Source organism: Drosophila tropicalis, unplaced genomic scaffold (assembly GCF_018151085.1).
Source record: "Drosophila tropicalis isolate 14030-0801.00 unplaced genomic scaffold, ASM1815108v1 contig_558, whole genome shotgun sequence".
In the NCBI taxonomy this organism is placed as follows: domain Eukaryota; kingdom Metazoa; phylum Arthropoda; class Insecta; order Diptera; family Drosophilidae; genus Drosophila; species Drosophila tropicalis.
The window spans coordinates 1-18036 of NW_027173032.1; the positions used below are offsets into that span (position 1 = coordinate 1).

An 18036-nucleotide genomic window follows, 5' to 3' on the forward strand; every position below is an offset into this window, starting at 1 on the left:
ATATTTTTCTTAAACTTGCACAACTTCTTCATCGTTCCAGGTGTTTTATGTAGCAAAATATTTTTATACATAAAAGTTTTACGACAACTGCAACAACAACTATGTATGTATGTGTGTGTTTGTGTCCTTCGACGTATTTTTTGTGACTTATGCAGGCGAGTTACTTAAAAGGGGAAATGTGTACGCAATGTTGCCAACTTTATGGATGCTGAGAGGCAGAAAGTGCAACGCGTGTTAATGGTAAATATTTGCAGCATTTTGCATTATGCAACACTACAACTTTAATTTCATCTAGCTTCAAATGTTTAAACAAGCAATATAAATAAGTATATATGTATGTATGTATATGGGGAAAAAAAAATTAAATGACAGTTGGGTCCTGGTCTGGTGTGCAGACTTCCTTTTTGCTCTTTTGGTCCCGCTTGTTAACTGAAACTAAACAGTACAAACAGGGCTGTCAACAACTGTAACATTTACCGCATATCGTCCTGCTCCAGCGCTGCATGACAGGACATGTTGTGGCTACTCGGAATACCACACACCCATGCACACCCTTTCTCTCTGCCCGCCTCTGTCCCTTGCTGTTTGCGTGTGTGCTTGGTCTCGTATGTTTGTTCCATGTGAGTGATAATGCGTATGTCCATATGGTCAGACGCTGGACGAGCACACTTTGTTCTGCTCTTTGTTGGATACATGGCACGGTTCGCTTAATTGTTCCAATGCATTTTACAGGTGAATTTCGAATAATGAATCTAGAAATTTGTCAAGTAGTATCTACTGAGTAGCAAGATTGTTTAGAAACTTGATGCCTAGATCAGTAGGTCAGTATTATAATTTATGCATATCTTTAAAGATAAGCCGATATACTTTAAAATGAAATGCATATACGAGATTTTATCAATGCTTTGCCTCTTTTGCTTTTTGCGGGTACAATTCCCACTAGTTTTAGTGTTAAAGGAAACCCATTACAATAGCAGTGGAAGTTTACTTTATTAGGACTTGTTAGTTCGCCAAACATAGAACTTACTCCATTAAAGTTTTAACATGTAATATGTTTATATTTAACATGTAATATACCTGATCCTGTCTAAGACAAACGATTATCAAAAGGACAAGAGGCTCATTGTGCAATCTAGCTATTTCATTTGCCTGTTCTAAATAGTTTTTATGTTTTCAAAATATTTTTATAAATAAACGTTGCATTTTTTACACATGTTTTCTCATTTTCAAGGCAGTTTTCTGTGGGGAATTACCATATCAAATTTCACTCAGAATACAAAATTGTCAATTGTTCTACCCAAGACACTTTCTTCCAATTCTAATCACTCATCCATGAGAAACACTTCAAATAAATAGAAAATGAAATACTAAAACAAAAATTAAAATAAACGTAGTAGCCGGGTGCCGATATCTGCCGATATCTCCGGACCCACGAGTTCTCACTGCCACCTATGTGGATGACACTGCCTTCTTGGCATCCGACGAGTCACTGCTGGCAGTTTGATTCAGGTGCAGTTAGACGCCATTAACACTTGGCTGCGGCGCTGGAATATTGTCGTCAACCCCGAGAAGTCTGTGCAAATTACCTTTGCGCTTCGAAGAGGATACTGCCCTGCCATACATTTGGATGGAAGTACCATTCCATTCAGCGACTCGGCTAAATACCTGGGCCTCATTATTAAAATAAACGTAGTAGCCGGGTTATTCTAAATGTCATTTAAAAATCCAATGCCCCAAACCCCAGAGCCAAACATCATCAGTTTGTTGTAGCCCTTAACAAAAAAAAAAAAAAAAAAAAAAAAAAAAAAAAAAAAAACCAAAACACCTTACAAGCATAACCCAAAAAAAAAAAAAAAAAAAAAAAAAAAAAAAAAAATTCAAAAACCAAAAAAAAAAAAAATAAAAAAAATATAAATCCAAAAAAAAGTATAAAAGTAAAAATCCAAAAAAAAGTTAAAATTAAAAAATCCAAAAAAAAAAGTTTAAAAGTAAAAAATCCAAAAAAAAAAAAAACTGAATTCGAAATTTTTAAATCCATTTGGCTTAATTTTTCGGGTATTCTTAGGCTAAGTGAAAAGTTTTTTTTTTACTTTTATAGAAAAATAAAAAAATACTCTTACTGAGCACATACACTAAACCAGCACGGAGAGAACTGGACACTAGTACCCTTGGCCGAAGTGATCATCGATGTTGGCAGTAGAGGTTTGTTGATTTATAATTTATAATTTTACCTTATAACGATATAATTTTTAATCCAACTAGAAATTGACGTGGTTAACAAAATTGAAATAATAATTGAAACACTGATGTTTTCCTGCACATACTCTGAATCTTTATATTTTGATACTACTAATAAATATATATTTTGATACTACAATTAATTTAACTGTCTTGTTTTTTTACTAAGAATCCAAAAATAAATTTCAGAACCTACAAAAGTTTGACCCAAATTTCACTACTTTGACGTCTGGCTGTTCCCTCTACCAACTGCCATCTTCTTTTTTCGCTACCAATTTGCCATTCATACATTAGACCATGCGTGCATTTTGAGAAGCGGCAGTTATCATTAAGAGAAGATTGCAATTTGTGGAACTCCCTGCGTTTCAGGAGCCCTGGGCTCAGTGCGCTAAGGTGAGAGTGATATCCCTGACATCACTGCTGCGGCTATATACTGCCCTCCAAGATACCTGGTTGCTCAGAGGGCAGGGCCCTTTATAACTGCAAGGCGAACAGCAGGCTTGACTGTCACTCCACTGGAGCGGCTCAACATCGGAATACACAACGCGGCCTTCATTGCCACTCCGCCACCTACTTCTAACACAAGGAACGTTCCACGCAGAGGGACAAGGCCGACTTTAACAGAGCGGCAAAGGATCTTAAAGAGCTCTCCGTCGAGATTCTTTAGAAAGTTTCCTGCAAAACGTCGAGCCTGGAGATCAGCAACATAATCTTTGGCGGCTGACAAACAACATCAAGAGGCCCACCAAGAGGAAGGAGCCTATTAAGAAGGAAGACGGAAGCCTTCACTCCGTTTAATAGGTGCTCACAAATCGAAGCTAGCCAAACGCTAGAGTTCCTAGATGTCTCCTTTCAAATGGCTCTCCCTATCTGGCACGTCTAATCAGATAAACTGCTCGCTGAGATCGCGAAGCCAAAGTTGTCCAAATCGCCTGGATATGATGGCATTGACGTACCATCAGTCAAAGCCCTCCCAACAAATGCAGTTCAGCTTCTCCTCAACATTATAAACAAATGCTTCCTGATAGGACACTTTCCCTCCTAGTGGAAGTGCGTCGAAATCATCCTGATCCAAAAACCTGGGAAACTTGCAGCCAATCTCGCCTATATCGTCCGATCAGTCTATTGGCAGTATTCTATTTTTGCGTAAAATGCGGCCAACACTGGACGAGGCCGGTCACCAGTTTGGCTTCACAGGATCACGGGTAAAATACTGGAAGTATTTGAGGAGAAGAAGTACTGCAACGCAGTGTTTCTGGACGTTAAGCAAGCGTTCGATAGGGTTTGGCACACTGGACTGCTGTTCAAGCTAAAGACCGCTCTCCCAGCGCCTTTCTAAAGGTGGCTGCGCTCCTATCTTTGCCATAGGATGTTCTATGTGAGATGCGGTGATGACACCTCTGAAATCAAGAGCATACGAGCAGGATGCTGGGCCCTATATTGTGTACCATTTACACTGCCGACATGCCGATATCTCCGGACCCACGAGTTCTCACTGCCACCTATGTGGATGACACTGCCTTCTTGGCATCCGACGAGTCACTGCTGGCAGTTTGATTCAGGTGCAGTTAGACGCCATTAACACTTGGCTGCGGCGCTGGAATATTGTCGTCAACCCCGAGAAGTCTGTGCAAATTACCTTTGCGCTTCGAAGAGGATACTGCCCTGCCATACATTTGGATGGAAGTACCATTCCATTCAGCGACTCGGCTAAATACCTGGGCCTCATTATTAAAATAAACGTAGTAGCCGGGTTATTCTAAATGTCATTTAAAAATCCAATGCCCCAAACCCAGAGCCAAACATCATCAGTTTGTTGTAGCACCTTGCAAGCATGACACAAAAAAAAATAAATAAAAATAAAAAAAAAGTCCAAAAATTCCAAAAAACCTAAAAAAAAAAATAAAAAAATATAAATCAAAAAAAAAAGTATAAAAGTAAAAATCCAAAAAAAAAGTAAAAATTAAAAAATCAAAAAAAAAGTTTAAAAGTAAAAAATCCAAAAAAAAAAACTGAATTCGAAATTTTTAAATCCATTTGGCTTAATTTTTCGGGTATTCTTAGGCTAAGTGAAAAGTTTTTTTTTTTACTTTTATAGAAAAATAAAAAATACTCTTACTGAGCACATACACTAAACCAGCACGGAGAGAACTGGACACTAGTACCCTTGGCCGAAGTGATCATCGATGTTGGCAGTAGAGGTTTGTTGATTTATAATTTATAATTTTTACCTTATAACGATATAATTTTTTAATCCAACTAGAAATTGACGTGGTTAACAAAATTGAAATAATAATTGAAACACTGATGTTTTCCTGCACATACTCTGAATCTTTATATTTTGATACTACTAATAAATATATATTTTGATACTACAATTAATTTAACTGTCTTGTTTTTTTTACTAAGAATCCAAAAATAAATTTCAGAACCTACAAAAGTTTGACCCAAATTTCACTACTTTGACGTCTGGCTGTTCCCTCTACCAACTGCCATCTTCTTTTCGCTACCAATTTGCCATTCATACATTAGACCATGCGTGCATTTTGAGAAGCGGCAGTTATCATTAAGAGAAGATTGCAATTTGTGGAACTCCCTGCGTTTCAGGAGCCCTGGGCTCAGTGCGCTAAGGTGAGAGTGATATCCCTGACATCACTGCTGCGGCTATATACTGCCCTCCAAGATACCTGGTTGCTCAGAGGGCAGGGCCCTTCCTATAACTGCAAGGCGAACAGCAGGCTTGACTGTCACTCCACTGGAGCGCCCACACACTGGCCTATTGATCCCAATAAGATCCCAGATTTGCCGTGTCGAAAGGAGTGGACAGACAGAGGATTGTCGCAAGCAATGATCAAGACCTTTGTTCAGATCACTGTGCAGTCAAGCTGCTTATTAACATGCCAGCCAGCACGAATACAGTCAGAAGCAGACTGTTCAAGAGAAGTACGAACATTCAGTCATACCATACATGGTTCCAAAATAACTTGGATCTAACGGTTCAGCTGAACGATGAGGGAGGACCTGAACGATGCTGTCGAGCGGCTCAACATCGCAATACACAACGCGGCCTTCATTGCCACTACGCCACCTACTTCTAACACAAGGAACGTTCCACGCAGAGGGCCAAGGCCGACTTTAACAGAGCGGCAAAGGATCTTAAAGAGCTCTCCGTCGAGATTCTTTAGAAAGTTTCCTGCAAAACGTCGAGCCTGGAGATCAGCAACATAATCTTTGGCGGCTGACAAACAACATCAAGAGGCCCACCAAGAGGAAGGAGCCTATTAAGAAGGAAGACGGAAGCCTTCACTCCGTTTAATAGGTGCTCACAAATCGAAGCTAGCCAAACGCTAGAGTTCCTAGATGTCTCCTACCAAATGGCTCTCCCTATCTGGCACGTCTAATCAGATAAACTGCTCGCTGAGATCGCGAAGCCAAAGTTGTCCAAATCGCCTGGATATGATGGCATTGACGTACCATCAGTCAAAGCCCTCCCAACAAATGCAGTTCAGCTTCTCCTCAACATTATAAACAAATGCTTCCTGATAGGACACTTTCCCTCCTAGTGGAAGTGCGTCGAAATCATCCTGATCCAAAAACCTGGGAAACTTGCAGCCAATCTCGCCTATATCGTCCGATCAGTCTATTGGCAGTATTCTATTTTTGCGTAAAATGCGGCCAACACTGGACGAGGCCGGTCACCAGTTTGGCTTCACAGGATCACGGGTAAAATACTGGAAGTATTTGAGGAGAAGAAGTACTGCAACGCAGTGTTTCTGGACGTTAAGCAAGCGTTCGATAGGGTTTGGCACACTGGACTGCTGTTCAAGCTAAAGACCGCTCTCCCAGCGCCTTTCTAAAGGTGGCTGCGCTCCTATCTTTGCCATAGGATGTTCTATGTGAGATGCGGTGATGACACCTCTGAAATCAAGAGCATACGAGCAGGATGCTGGGCCCTATATTGTGTACCATTTACACTGCCGACATGCCGATATCTCCGGACCCACGAGTTCTCACTGCCACCTATGTGGATGACACTGCCTTCTTGGCATCCGACGAGTCACTGCTGGCAGTTTGATTCAGGTGCAGTTAGACGCCATTAACACTTGGCTGCGGCGCTGGAATATTGTCGTCAACCCCGAGAAGTCTGTGCAAATTACCTTTGCGCTTCGAAGAGGATACTGCCCTGCCATACATTTGGATGGAAGTACCATTCCATTCAGCGACTCGGCTAAATACCTGGGCCTCATTATGGACAGACGTCTCACTTGGAAAACGTAACCAAGGCTGCACCCATTGGATCTGCCGCATCTAAATTAGGACTGACCCTTCAGCGCACCCGGCTTTTCTCTCTAACTGCTCTGCTATTGTTACCCCATAATTTTTGTATTTTGGAACATTGAAACTTCCATAACACATAGTTTTTCATTATCTAATACTATCTTATACTATTGTTACTACATAATTATACCATACACCCATAGGCTGAAATGGTATATTAAAGTCGCCAATGTGTATGTAACAGACAGAAGAAAGCTTCTCCGACCCTATAAAGTATATTCTTGATCTGGATCAACAGCCGAGTCGATCTAGCCATGTCCGTCCGTGCTTCCGTCTGTATGAACACGCAGATCTCGGAGACTATAAGATCTAGAGCCACCAAATTTGGTATGTATACTCGTGTAGTATGTAAATGTATAGAGTTAATTGGAATTTTGGCCACGCCCCCTTACGCCAACAGGAATCACATAAAACTATTTTTCTTAAAAAGTATAACAGCTAGAGACATCAAATTTAGTTTGTATACCCGTTCAGATGGCGCGCAGAAAATAATCGTTCAAACTTTTTTGCCACGCCTCCTTACGCCCCCAGGAATTACATAAAACTGTTTTTCTTAAAAAGTATAATAGATAGAGACATCAAATTTGGTATGCAGACTAGCTTAATAGACGCGCAGATAGTGGCTATTTAAAAATTTTGCCACGCCCACTTCCGCCCCGCAAATTAAACAAAACTGATTTTATCAAAAACTAACAAAGCTAAAGTCACCAAATTTAGTATGTATACTGGCATAGTATGCACGTAGAGTATATATATTTTTATATTTTGCCACGCCCACTTCCGCCTACATAATTTAGAAAAAACCGATTTCCTCCTGTAGTTTTTGCACAATTCGGCAGACTAATAAATCTTATCTACTTTTACCAAACTACCAAATTTTATTGAAATCGGACTAGAAACATGCAAAATATGCGTATGAACGTATTTTACTAAGCGGTCCACAAGGCCAGAATTGGCCGTTGGCTAGTGGCGGCGCTAGAGTGCTCGTGTGTTCGTAGAGTGAGCGAGATAGCACATACTATGAAGCATGTAAAAACAACTGAATAGACATACATATGTACATTTGGTTTTCGAAATTTGAAATATTTGTTTCACCTGGTGTATGGTATACCCAAGTCGACGAGTCGACTTACTTGCTTCATTTTTAATATTCTCACATGTCAACGTTTGGTTATCGATAGACTGTTGGAAAGATTGCAAATTGGAGGAACCCAGTTAACTAAAAAAAAAAAATGGCTATATCAACTCAGCTTCTCATGCTGATCAAGAATATATATACTTTATGGGGTCGGAAACGTCTCCTTCTGTGCGTTACAAACATCTGATCAATTTTATAATACCCTCTGCAAGGGTATAAAAATAAAAAAAAAAAACGTCCTGTGAGTGTGAGAAACACACTCAAATACTAAAACAAAAATTAAAATAAACGTAGTAGCCGGGTTATTCTAAATGTCATTTAAAAATCCAATGCCCCGAACCCAGAGCCAAACATCATCAGTTTGTTGTAGCACCTTGCAAGCATGACACAAAAAAAAATAAATAAAAATAAAAAAAAGTCCAAAAATTTCAAAAAACCTCAAAAAAAAAAAAAAAACAAAAAAAAATATAAATCCAAAAAAAAGTATAAAAGTAAAAATCCAAAAAAAGTTAAAATTAAAAAATCCAAAAAAAGTTTAAAAGTAAAAAATCCAAAAAAAAAAAAAACTGAATTCGAAATTTTTAAATCCATTTGGCTTAATTTTTCGGGTATTCTTAGGCTAAGTGAAAAGTTTTTTTTTTTACTTTTATAGAAAAATAAAAAAATACTCTTACTGAGCACATACACTAAACCAGCACGGAGAGAACTGGACACTAGTACCCTTGGCCGAAGTGATCATCGATGTTGGCAGTAGAGGTTTGTTGATTTATAATTTATAATTTTACCTTATAACGATATAATTTTTAATCCAACTAGAAATTGACGTGGTTAACAAAATTGAAATAATAATTGAAACACTGATGTTTTCCTGCACATACTCTGAATCTTTATATTTTGATACTACTAATAAATATATATTTTGATACTACAATTAATTTAACTGTCTTGTTTTTTTTACTAAGAATCCAAAAATAAATTTCAGAACCTACAAAAGTTTGACCCAAATTTCACTACTTTGACGTCTGGCTGTTCCCTCTACCAACTGCCATCTTCTTTTCGCTACCAATTTGCCATTCATACATTAGACCATGCGTGCATTTTGAGAAGCGGCAGTTATCATTAAGAGAAGATTGCAATTTGTGGAACTCCCTGCGTTTCAGGAGCCCTGGGCTCAGTGCGCTAAGGTGAGAGTGATATCCCTGACATCACTGCTGCGGCTATATACTGCCCTCCAAGATACCTGGTTGCTCAGAGGGCAGGGCCCTTTATAACTGCAAGGCGAACAGCAGGCTTGACTGTCACTCCACTGGAGCGCCCACACACTGGCCTATTGATCCCAATAAGATCCCAGATTTGCCGTGTCGAAAGGAGTGGACAGACAGAGGATTGTCGCAAGCAATGATCAAGACCTTTGTTCAGATCACTGTGCAGTCAAGCTGCTTATTAACATGCCAGCCAGCACGAATACAGTCAGAAGCAGACTGTTCAAGAGAAGTACCAACATTCAGTCATACCATACATGGTTCCAAAATAACTTGGATCTAACGGTTCAGCTGAACGATGAGGAGGACCTGAACGATGCTGTCGAGCGGCTCAACATCGGAATACACAACGCGGCCTTCATTGCCACTCCGCCACCTACTTCTAACACAAGGAACGTTCCACGCAGAGGGACAAGGCCGACTTTAACAGAGCGGCAAAGGATCTTAAAGAGCTCTCCGTCGAGATTCTTTAGAAAGTTTCCTGCAAAACGTCGAGCCTGGAGATCAGCAACATAATCTTTGGCGGCTGACAAACAACATCAAGAGGCCCACCAAGAGGAAGGAGCCTATTAAGAAGGAAGACGGAAGCCTTCACTCCGTTTAATAGGTGCTCACAAATCGAAGCTAGCCAAACGCTAGAGTTCCTAGATGTCTCCTACCAAATGGCTCTCCCTATCTGGCACGTCTAATCAGATAAACTGCTCGCTGAGATCGCGAAGCCAAAGTTGTCCAAATCGCCTGGATATGATGGCATTGACGTACCATCAGTCAAAGCCCTCCCAACAAATGCAGTTCAGCTTCTCCTCAACATTATAAACAAATGCTTCCTGATAGGACACTTTCCCTCCTAGTGGAAGTGCGTCGAAATCATCCTGATCCAAAAACCTGGGAAACTTGCAGCCAATCTCGCCTATATCGTCCGATCAGTCTATTGGCAGTATTCTATTTTTTGCGTAAAATGCGGCCAACACTGGACGAGGCCGGTCACCAGTTTGGCTTCACAGGATCACGGGTAAAATACTGGAAGTATTTGAGGAGAAGAAGTACTGCAACGCAGTGTTTCTGGACGTTAAGCAAGCGTTCGATAGGGTTTGGCACACTGGACTGCTGTTCAAGCTAAAGACCGCTCTCCCAGCGCCTTTCTAAAGGTGGCTGCGCTCCTATCTTTGCCATAGGATGTTCTATGTGAGATGCGGTGATGACACCTCTGAAATCAAGAGCATACGAGCAGGATGCTGGGCCCTATATTGTGTACCATTTACACTGCCGACATGCCGATATCTCCGGACCCACGAGTTCTCACTGCCACCTATGTGGATGACACTGCCTTCTTGGCATCCGACGAGTCACTGCTGGCAGTTTGATTCAGGTGCAGTTAGACGCCATTAACACTTGGCTGCGGCGCTGGAATATTGTCGTCAACCCCGAGAAGTCTGTGCAAATTACCTTTGCGCTTCGAAGAGGATACTGCCCTGCCATACATTTGGATGGAAGTACCATTCCATTCAGCGACTCGGCTAAATACCTGGGCCTCATTATGGACAGACGTCTCACTTGGAAAACGTAACCAAGGCTGCACCCATTGGATCTGCCGCATCTAAATTAGGACTGACCCTTCAGCGCACCCGGCTTTTTCTCTCTAACTGCTCTGCTATTGTTACCCCATAATTTTTGTATTTTGGAACATTGAAACTTCCATAACACATAGTTTTTCATTATCTAATACTATCTTATACTATTGTTACTACATAATTATACCATACACCCATAGGCTGAAATGGTATATTAAAGTCGCCAATGTGTATGTAACAGACAGAAGAAAGCTTCTCCGACCCTATAAAGTATATTCTTGATCTGGATCAACAGCCGAGTCGATCTAGCCATGTCCGTCCGTGCTTCCGTCTGTATGAACACGCAGATCTCGGAGACTATAAGATCTAGAGCCACCAAATTTGGTATGTATACTCGTGTAGTATGTAAATGTATAGAGTTAATTGGAATTTTGGCCACGCCCCCTTACGCCAACAGGAATCACATAAAACTATTTTTCTTAAAAAGTATAACAGCTAGAGACATCAAATTTAGTTTGTATACCCGTTCAGATGGCGCGCAGAAAATAATCGTTCAAACTTTTTGCCACGCCTCCTTACGCCCCCAGGAATTACATAAAACTGTTTTTCTTAAAAAGTATAATAGATAGAGACATCAAATTTGGTATGCAGACTAGCTTAATAGACGCGCAGATAGTGGCTATTTAAAAATTTTGCCACGCCCACTTCCGCCCCCGGAATTTACATAAAACTGATTTCCTGAAAAACTAACAAAGCTAAAGTCACCAAATTTAGTATGTATACTGGCATAGTATGCACGTAGAGTATATATATTTTTATATTTTGCCACGCCCACTTCCGCCTACATAATTTAGAAAAAACCGATTTCCTCCTGTAGTTTTTGCACAATTCGGCAGACTAATAAATCTTATCTACTTTTACCAAACTACCAAATTTTATTGAAATCGGACTAGAAACATGCAAAATATGCGTATGAACGTATTTTACTAAGCGGTCCACAAGGCCAGAATTGGCCGTTGGCTAGTGGCGGCGCTAGAGTGCTCGTGTGTTCGTAGAGTGAGCGAGATAGCACATACTATGAAGCATGTAAAAACAACTGAATAGACATACATATGTACATTTGGTTTTCGAAATTTGAAATATTTGTTTCACCTGGTGTATGGTATACCCAAGTCGACGAGTCGACTTACTTGCTTCATTTTTAATATTCTCACATGTCAACGTTTGGTTATCGATAGACTGTTGGAAAGATTGCAAATTGGAGGAACCCAGTTAACTAAAAAAAAAAAAATGGCTATATCAACTCAGCTTCTCATGCTGATCAAGAATATATATACTTTATGGGGTCGGAAACGTCTCCTTCTGTGCGTTACAAACATCTGATCAATTTTATAATACCCTCTGCAAGGGTATAAAAATAAAAAAAAAAACGTCCTGTGAGTGTGAGAAACACACTCAAATACTAAAACAAAAATTAAAATAAACGTAGTAGCCGGGTTATTCTAAATGTCATTTAAAAATCCAATGCCCCAAACCCAGAGCCAAACATCATCAGTTTGTTGTAGCACCTTGCAAGCATGACACAAAAAAAAAAAAAAAAAAAAAAAAAAAAAAAGTCCAAAAATTTCAAAAAACCTCAAAAAAAAAAAAAAAAAAAAAAAATATAAATCCAAAAAAAAAGTAAAAATTAAAAAATCAAAAAAAAAGTTTAAAAGTAAAAAATCCAAAAAAAAAACTGAATTCGAAATTTTTAAATCCATTTGGCTTAATTTTTCGGGTATTCTTAGGCTAAGTGAAAAGTTTTTTTTTTACTTTTATAGAAAAATAAAAAATACTCTTACTGAGCACATACACTAAACCAGCACGGAGAGAACTGGACACTAGTACCCTTGGCCGAAGTGATCATCGATGTTGGCAGTAGAGGTTTGTTGATTTATAATTTATAATTTTACCTTATAACGATATAATTTTTAATCCAACTAGAAATTGACGTGGTTAACAAAATTGAAATAATAATTGAAACACTGATGTTTTCCTGCACATACTCTGAATCTTTATATTTTGATACTACTAATAAATATATATTTTGATACTACAATTAATTTAACTGTCTTGTTTTTTTTACTAAGAATCCAAAAATAAATTTCAGAACCTACAAAAGTTTGACCCAAATTTCACTACTTTGACGTCTGGCTGTTCCCTCTACCAACTGCCATCTTCTTTTCGCTACCAATTTGCCATTCATACATTAGACCATGCGTGCATTTTGAGAAGCGGCAGTTATCATTAAGAGAAGATTGCAATTTGTGGAACTCCCTGCGTTTCAGGAGCCCTGGGCTCAGTGCGCTAAGGTGAGAGTGATATCCCTGACATCACTGCTGCGGCTATATACTGCCCTCCAAGATACCTGGTTGCTCAGAGGGCAGGGCCCTTTATAACTGCAAGGCGAACAGCAGGCTTGACTGTCACTCCACTGGAGCGCCCACACACTGGCCTATTGATCCCAATAAGATCCCAGATTTGCCGTGTCGAAAGGAGTGGACAGACAGAGGATTGTCGCAAGCAATGATCAAGACCTTTGTTCAGATCACTGTGCAGTCAAGCTGCTTATTAACATGCCAGCCAGCACGAATACAGTCAGAAGCAGACTGTTCAAGAGAAGTACCAACATTCAGTCATACCATACATGGTTCCAAAATAACTTGGATCTAACGGTTCAGCTGAACGATGAGGAGGACCTGAACGATGCTGTCCGAGCGGCTCAACATCGGAATACACAACGCGGCCTTCATTGCCACTCCGCCACCTACTTCTAACACAAGGAACGTTCCACGCAGAGGGACAAGGCCGACTTTAACAGAGCGGCAAAGGATCTTAAAGAGCTCTCCGTCGAGATTCTTTAGAAAGTTTCCTGCAAAACGTCGAGCCTGGAGATCAGCAACATAATCTTTGGCGGCTGACAAACAACATCAAGAGGCCCACCAAGAGGAAGGAGCCTATTAAGAAGGAAGACGGAAGCCTTCACTCCGTTTAATAGGTGCTCACAAATCGAAGCTAGCCAAACGCTAGAGTTCCTAGATGTCTCCTACCAAATGGCTCTCCCTATCTGGCACGTCTAATCAGATAAACTGCTCGCTGAGATCGCGAAGCCAAAGTTGTCCAAATCGCCTGGATATGATGGCATTGACGTACCATCAGTCAAAGCCCTCCCAACAAATGCAGTTCAGCTTCTCCTCAACATTATAAACAAATGCTTCCTGATAGGACACTTTCCCTCCTAGTGGAAGTGCGTCGAAATCATCCTGATCCAAAAACCTGGGAAACTTGCAGCCAATCTCGCCTATATCGTCCGATCAGTCTATTGGCAGTATTCTATTTTTGCGTAAAATGCGGCCAACACTGGACGAGGCCGGTCACCAGTTTGGCTTCACAGGATCACGGGTAAAATACTGGAAGTATTTGAGGAGAAGAAGTACTGCAACGCAGTGTTTCTGGACGTTAAGCAAGCGTTCGATAGGGTTTGGCACACTGGACTGCTGTTCAAGCTAAAGACCGCTCTCCCAGCGCCTTTCTAAAGGTGGCTGCGCTCCTATCTTTGCCATAGGATGTTCTATGTGAGATGCGGTGATGACACCTCTGAAATCAAGAGCATACGAGCAGGATGCTGGGCCCTATATTGTGTACCATTTACACTGCCGACATGCCGATATCTCCGGACCCACGAGTTCTCACTGCCACCTATGTGGATGACACTGCCTTCTTGGCATCCGACGAGTCACTGCTGGCAGTTTGATTCAGGTGCAGTTAGACGCCATTAACACTTGGCTGCGGCGCTGGAATATTGTCGTCAACCCCGAGAAGTCTGTGCAAATTACCTTTGCGCTTCGAAGAGGATACTGCCCTGCCATACATTTGGATGGAAGTACCATTCCATTCAGCGACTCGGCTAAATACCTGGGCCTCATTATTAAAATAAACGTAGTAGCCGGGTTATTCTAAATGTCATTTAAAAATCCAATGCCCCAAACCCAGAGCCAAACATCATCAGTTTGTTGTAGCACCTTGCAAGCATGACACAAAAAAAAATAAATAAAAATAAAAAAAAAGTCCAAAAATTCCAAAAAACCTAAAAAAAAAAATAAAAAAATATAAATCAAAAAAAAAAAAAGTATAAAAGTAAAAATCCAAAAAAAAAGTAAAAATTAAAAAATCAAAAAAAAGTTTAAAAGTAAAAAATCCAAAAAAAAAACTGAATTCGAAATTTTTAAATCCATTTGGCTTAATTTTTTCGGGTATTCTTAGGCTAAGTGAAAAGTTTTTTTTTTACTTTTATAGAAAAATAAAAAATACTCTTACTGAGCACATACACTAAACCAGCACGGAGAGAACTGGACACTAGTACCCTTGGCCGAAGTGATCATCGATGTTGGCAGTAGAGGTTTGTTGATTTATAATTTATAATTTTACCTCATAACGATATAATTTTTAATCCAACTAGAAATTGACGTTGTTAACAAAATTAGAAGTCAGAAATCGAAAACCGTTTTAGGGATCTTGAGATGAAATAATAAAACACTGATGTTTTCCTGCACATACTCTGAATCTTTATATTTTGATACTACTGATGTTTTCCTGCACATACTCTGAATCTTTATATTTTGATACTACTAATAATATATTTTGATACTACAATTAATTTAACTGTCTGGTTATTTTTACTAAGAATCCAAAAACAAATTTTAGAACCTACAAAAATTTTTGACCCAAATTTCACTACTTTGACGTCTGGCTGTGCCCTCTACCAACTGCCATCTTCTTTTCGCCACCAATTTTTTGCTTCTCCACATTCGCCATTCATAAATTAGACTTTGCGTGCATTTTGAACCTCCTTCTCTTCCATCAGAATTGGACTGTAAGTGTGTTCTGCCGCATTGAGCACACAATTTATGAGGAAAAAGCAGAAAAAAATCAATTTTTTTATTTGAATTACAAAAAATCAAATATGTTTTGACCAATTTCTGGACGATTATCAAGAATTGCTACCCTACTTTCGTTTTTTTTCGTGTCGTAATTTATTACTAGAACCATAAAATATTTGTGCACATGGTTTGCGATAACAGCTGCAACAAATATTTAAACAAAACGCTGGAAAATTTAAAGGGGAAATAAATTTTTTTAAAACGCCAAAAAAGGAAATGAACTTATTTGACATGGGGAGTTGCCGTGGGGCAAAATGAAACTGTATTATCACCTCAAATATGTGTGTAATAAAGTCCCGTGAGGTCGTGAACCGTGTGTGGGACAAAAAAAAACCTGAAAAATGAATACAAACGCAGCAGACACAAGTCGCACATTCCAGACTCCTTCTACCCCCTCCAATACCAGCAGACAAGGAAAAAAACCAATGCCAATGAAGTTATCATGACAGACTCAGAGCATTGGGAATAGCCAGAAATTGAGTAAACAATACATATATGCATAAATTATGCTGGAACGGGGTGTGGGATATTTATCTAGACAATCACAAGAGATGGGGATTGAGTGTTACAGTATTTAACATAATATATATATAAAATTTTTAGAAGATTTAGGACACGAATGAAGAAGCATCGAATTGTGACCTAAGCTAATGTGTACCCATTTAAAAATTTAAATGGAATTTCGTAATATGACATATGTTCACTTTTGTCTTGGAAAAATCTAAAAAAAAAAGGGCTAAACAGAGTGGGATAGAAACAACTTTGGTGGATGGAGGAAAAACTTTGAAACTTTATTGTGGATCATCCAATAATGGAATAGAAGTTGAGTGAAGGACTTTTATAAAATATAAAATATTTAAAAATATAGTTAAGCAGGCTATTCTTTTTTTCACTATTGCTGTCAATCCCAAAACATACAACACTCTATTCGTTTAGTTCTCTTCCAACTTATCTTCTTTCTAGAATGGCGAAGCCAACAACTATTAAGGATGCTCTTGCCCGCTGGGAGGAGAGGAACAAGCCAACTGAAGCTATTAAGGCCACGGAGATTGGTTTACAATTCCAATATCCGCCAATTGAGAAAATGGATTCTACACTTGGCACTTTGGTGGAGTGTCAGAAACTCAGCCTTTCTTCCAACATGATTGAGAAGATAAGTGGAATATCGAGCATGAAGAATCTCAGAGTTCTGAGCTTGGCTAGAAATAATCTGAAGAATATCAGTGGCATTGAATCCCTGGCTGATACATTAGAAGAACTCTGGGTTAGCTATAATAACATTGAGAAGATCAAACCACTGGAATCGATGAAGGTATTGAAGGTATTCTATATATCACAGAATCTGATTAAGGATTGGGCTGAATTTAATCGCATGTCAGTGCCGCCAAATCTGGTGGAAATTACCTTTACGGGCAACATACTTTCGGAGAATATGGAGCCACCAGCTTTTCTTTCGGAAGTTATGCGTCGTCTGCCCAATCTTAAGAAACTCGATGGGGAAACTATTATACGTTAAGACAGAAAATGTTGAACATGCTGTGTAATTGAAATAAAGAATAAAAGGAATGGGTGTCCTGTACATATGTATGTCGTAAGTTCCCAAACGCTTTCTCCCGCCCATAACACAGGCCTATCCTCTCACTTGCTCATTCTTGATGTGCAAACATATTTTTCCATTATTTCTATTTTTGCATTGGAAATGAATTTTCCAATTTTCATTGCCTTTCTGCTGATGAATACTATTGTTTTCCTTACCCACTCGATTTCAGTCTCCCTGTTTCTATCACAATTTCTCTCTTTGCCTACCCCCTCATATCTTCCTTCCAATAAGCAGAAGCACTTGCAGGTGAAAGGTTTCATTTCCATGTTTTTTTTTCTTTCACCCAGTTTTTATTCTGTTGTTGGGACCAAAACGACGACAAAGTCCCAGCACCAGTCTGAATTTTCATGTCTCTGGCATTGTTTGCATATTTTTTGTGTCTTGAACTCGAGTTGAACAAGTAATGAGCCTGCACTTAAAAGTGGGCGTGGCATGATCAAGGTAAAGCCTATTTTGTGTGAAATTTTGATTAAGCCCCACAAGTGAAAAGACTGCATAAACTAGTCGTCCTGATGCTAGCTGGTATTCCTAATTGGAAAATTCTGGTTAAACAACCGAGTGAATGCAACATTTTTGGCAAAGGCTAAGAACATTTTACTAAATAGGGTTAATACAGTGATATAACAAAGTTTGACAACGAATTTAAATTAAATAAAGTTGGTTAATTTTCGTGCTTTTCAGCTGAGAAATTTCTCTAAATAATAGGTTTAATTGAGTAGCGTTTATAATAATATTTAGTATTTTGAGTTAAGCAAAACGAAAATGAAAAAAGATATAGAAATAAAATTTATTAAAATTTATAAGTCAATTTTACTAGAGCTTTCTCAATAATTTTCTTTTTCATCTTCAATGTGTATAGATGACAGAAAATTTATTTTGTCAGAAGTGCTTGCTTAAATTTGATAGCCAA

General features: G+C 39.2%; 5 long non-coding RNA genes and 1 pseudogene across 5 annotated transcripts; all 6 read left to right on the top strand.

The window, feature by feature from the left end:
* The first annotated feature begins 1912 nt into the window (after positions 1 to 1912).
* Positions 1913 to 2381, top strand: LOC137575057 (uncharacterized). Its single transcript, XR_011032112.1, has 2 exons — positions 1913 to 2202; positions 2263 to 2381. It is a non-coding gene; the product is annotated as an uncharacterized lncRNA (long non-coding RNA).
* Positions 2382 to 4090: 1709 nt separating this feature from the next.
* Positions 4091 to 4620, top strand: LOC137575052 (uncharacterized). Its single transcript, XR_011032108.1, has 2 exons — positions 4091 to 4439; positions 4502 to 4620. It is a non-coding gene; the product is annotated as an uncharacterized lncRNA (long non-coding RNA).
* Positions 4621 to 8198: 3578 nt separating this feature from the next.
* Positions 8199 to 8649, top strand: LOC137575056 (uncharacterized). The gene is made up of 2 exons (XR_011032111.1): positions 8199 to 8470; positions 8531 to 8649. It is a non-coding gene; the product is annotated as an uncharacterized lncRNA (long non-coding RNA).
* A 3552-nt stretch (positions 8650 to 12201) lies between these two features.
* LOC137575055 (uncharacterized) lies at positions 12202 to 12649 on the top strand. Its single transcript, XR_011032110.1, has 2 exons — positions 12202 to 12470; positions 12531 to 12649. It is a non-coding gene; the product is annotated as an uncharacterized lncRNA (long non-coding RNA).
* A 2032-nt stretch (positions 12650 to 14681) lies between these two features.
* On the top strand, positions 14682 to 15243 carry LOC137575054 (uncharacterized). The gene is made up of 2 exons (XR_011032109.1): positions 14682 to 14985; positions 15046 to 15243. It is a non-coding gene; the product is annotated as an uncharacterized lncRNA (long non-coding RNA).
* A 1180-nt stretch (positions 15244 to 16423) lies between these two features.
* LOC137575053 (dynein axonemal light chain 1 pseudogene) lies at positions 16424 to 17105 on the top strand (annotated as a pseudogene).
* The last annotated feature ends 931 nt before the right edge of the window (positions 17106 to 18036 follow it).